Genomic DNA, 3,909 nt, shown 5'->3' with positions numbered 1-3,909 from the left:
AAGCGGTAATGCATGACAGACAGCCAGCAACAAACAAAAGTCGAAAGGAGCCCACCTTTTGCCAGGCACAGACCGTTAAGGTCACGGACACGCTTGGGTGGTTAAGCTACAGTGACCCTTTCTAGCCGCCTTCGTCGTGTCTGCTGGGCACACATGGCCTTCCCCCCCCTGCCCGTGACAGGGGAGAGGTTGGTGTGCCAGGTCCGACTGGAGTTTGCAAACCATAGCGTTCAAGATACATGCACACACTCAGCCCTCCAGCTCTAAAAGGGTGACGTGTTTTGGTGCTCAGTTGCTAGAGAAATCTCGTGTTCAGCTACCAGAACGGGACTTGCTGTGCACATTCCCGCTCCACTCGAGACGGCAGACACCCAGGCTCTGGAGCTTGAATCGGACCTCTGTTAGACAACACAGGTGGACTTCTCGGCCTCACAAGAGAGCAATACGCCAGCGGAGTGAACAGGAGAGTCGTGCCGACAAAACCCACTGACTTTTAAAACTGTCCGTCTGCCACTTGGGACAGAGAGAGGAACCTGACGAGCCTGAACACCAGCCTTGGCTGGACCGCTCGGGCCCTCCCATGTCGGACGCGAGTCGCCAAATCGATCGGAAGAGAGTACCGATTCCTCTCAAAAAGTCTGCGTGCCCGTTATTATAAAAGCAGCCCACCGGCCGCGGTGCCTTGCCCACAAACACACTTGGTGTCTGGGGTGATTCAGAGCCGCCGCGGCTCGAAAGTGTCAACCTGTTTTAAAAGTCATCGCTATGCCGGCACAGGTGACTTTCAAGTTAAAGAGTTCTCTTTATTGGCTTTCAAAAAAATCTGCAAAGTGTCACAGAGATTTTGAGAAACTCTTTTTTTTCTTTATATTATTATAATATAATATAATGTGTATATGTTTTCGAAAAGCATCCACCAGCAATCCATGGTGAGCCTCTCTCTGCTGGCAAGCTCCTCCTGCCTGAGCCCGACGCTGTCGAGGCTCAACACGATTTCAGACTGACAAAGAGTTCGAAAATTGCCGCCTGATGTAGCTTTAAATGCTGACAGGTGACTTCCGAGTGCTCTTGTAAAGGTCTCCGCTTTGAAATTGAGAGCCTTTTGCCAAGTGTCACTTTTTCAGGCACTCTTAAAGTGCACCTGGGCTGTCAGAGAAAGCTCTGAAAATCGTGTTCTCGAAAATCTCCGGGTACCCGACCAATCCCTAGGTGCCCGAATGACAAGTGTCAATTCGGCAGGACGGCCTCCCACCTCCGGCCGCAGATGCGTCACTAAATCCCCGCAACGGGGGCTTTCTCATTTCGGCATAGGGGCTTCCGCGGCCAACTCATTAACCTGTGCTCGGACTTTTTGTGCCACAAGTGCAAGGGACCGTTTGCCGGCAGCTACTCGCACCCCCCCGCCCAGGGGGGGAATCCTCTGACCGGAGATCCGAAACGCCGGCCGAATCCATCCCCGTCGGACTTCCGAAGGGGTTCCCTCGACCGACTGACTTCCGAACTCCTTTCTGGGCTTAAACGGGTGGAATTCGGACCCTCTCGCAAGGGAGCCGAAGCCCGCCAGCCCCGGGAGGCCTCGGGGCCGCCGTTTTCAAGCCCGACCAAAAAACCCGAAAAATGGGGAAAAATGGGAAAAATTCCCACTCCCAAAAGGCTTAAAAGTCGGTTGGGCGGCAGCCCGGGTCGGTCTCTGCAGACCTGGAGGCGCTAGACACAAGTCTGGTAAACAGGCTAAGTCTCGACATGCCACCTCTTACTATCCTGCAGGTACCCCGCCAATCCCCCCGGAACCGGCTGGCAATTGGCGAATCAGCGGGACGAATTTGAATTCGTGACCGACTCTCTGACACCGAATCGCCGCAAACGCGTTTCGATTTTTCGGCTTCGGTACCTCCCATCAGACTTTGACTGGCCATATCTCCGGACTCACGTGTCGCAGCCGGGACCTTCAGGTACCGTTCGACGCGTCTAACCCTGCCCCGTCGAATGGCGCCCCTCGCGGTGTGGTCCGATTTCCGCATTTTGGTCAGATTTGCCTCCAAAGTTTTCAGATTGAGTTGACGAATGCCCCCTACGGGGTAACCTCTTGCCCTTTCGGACATGGTCCCTGTGACTTAATTTCCGCCTTTTGCTCAATCGTTTCCCCATTTATAATTAATTTTAAAAATCGGGTTACTCAGTTCTGGTTTACCAGTTCCCTCTTCGGACTTAGTTTTTGGTTAATCATTTCCGGTTCACCAGTTCCCGTTTTGGACTTAGTCTCTGCGGGCCGTTTCTCATCTTTTGGTTCATCAGTTCCCCTCTTTTAATAATTTTTTGGCTGCTTTCGTTTGATCATTTCCCTGCCTTCTGGGTGACTTTTGCCCCTTAGGACTTCATCGCCGCACATTATTTTCGACTTCTGGTTGATCATTTCACCCCTTTTAATCATTTTTGCAACTTTTGGTTAACCATTTCACCCAGCTTCTGGTTAACCATTTCCCCTTTGGGACTTAGTCTCTGAGCATTCTTTTGGGATTCTGGTTAATCATTTGCCAATTTTTAAAAAATGTTGCCGCTTTTGTTTAATGCTTTCTGGTCAACCTTTCCCTCTTTCAGACTTCACCGCGGCACATTGCTTTAGCCTCCTGGTTAATCATTTCACCCCTTTTAATCATTTTTGCAACTTTTGGTTAACCATTTCCCCCAGCTTCTGGTTAACCATTTCCCCTTTGGGACTTGGTCTCTGAGCATTCTTTTGGGATTCTGGTTAATCATTTGCCAATTTTTTAAAAATGTTGCCACTTTTGTTTAATGCTTTCTGGTCAACCTTTCCCTCTTTCAGACTTCACCGCGGCACATTGCTTCAGCCTCCTGGTTAATCATTTCACCCCTTTTAATCATTTTTGCAACTTTTGGTTAACCATTTCCCCCAGCTTCTGGTTAACCATTTCCCCTTTGGGACTTAGTCTCTGAGCATTCTTTTGGGATTCTGGTTAATCATTTGCCAATTTTTAAAAAATGTTGCCACTTTTGTTTAATGCTTTCTGGTCAACCTTTCCCTCTTTCAGACTTCACCGCGGCACATTGCTCCAGCCTCCTGGTTAATCATTTCACCCCTTTTAATCATTTTTGCAACTTTTGGTTAACCATTTCCCCCAGCTTCTGGTTAACCATTTCCCCTTTGGGACTTAGTCTCTGAGCATTCTTTTGGGATTCTGGTTAATCATTTGCCAATTTTTTAAAAATGTTGCCACTTTTGTTTAATGCTTTCTGGTCAACCTTTCCCTCTTTCAGACTTCACCGCGGCACATTGCTTTAGCCTCCTGGTTAATCATTTCACCCCTTTTAATCATTTTTGCAACTTTTGGTTAACCATTTCCCCCAGCTTCTGGTTAACCATTTCCCCTTTGGGACTTAGTCTCTGAGCATTCTTTTGGGATTCTGGTTAATCATTTGCCAATTTTTAAAAAATGTTGCCACTTTTGTTTAATGCTTTCTGGTCAACCTTTCCCTCTTTCAGACTTCACCGCGGCACATTGCTTCAGCCTCCTGGTTAATCATTTCACCCCTTTTAATCATTTTTGCAACTTTTGGTTAACCATTTCCCCCAGCTTCTGGTTAACCATTTCCCCTTTGGGACTTAGTCTCTGAGCATTCTTTTGGGATTCTGGTTAATCATTTGCCAATTTTTAAAAAATGTTGCCGCTTTTGTTTAATGCTTTCTGGTCAACCTTTCCCTCTTTCAGACTTCACCGCGGCACATTGCTTTAGCCTCCTGGTTAATCATTTCACCCCTTTTAATCATTTTTGCAACTTTTGGTTAACCATTTCCCCCAGCTTCTGGTTAACCATTTCCCCTTTGGGACTTGGTCTCTGAGCATTCTTTTGGGATTCTGGTTAATCATTTGCCAATTTTTTAAAAATGTT

This window comes from Heptranchias perlo, unplaced genomic scaffold (assembly GCF_035084215.1).
Source record: "Heptranchias perlo isolate sHepPer1 unplaced genomic scaffold, sHepPer1.hap1 HAP1_SCAFFOLD_380, whole genome shotgun sequence".
Lineage (NCBI taxonomy): Eukaryota > Metazoa > Chordata > Chondrichthyes > Hexanchiformes > Hexanchidae > Heptranchias > Heptranchias perlo.
Note: the sequence above shows the minus strand (reverse complement) of the source record.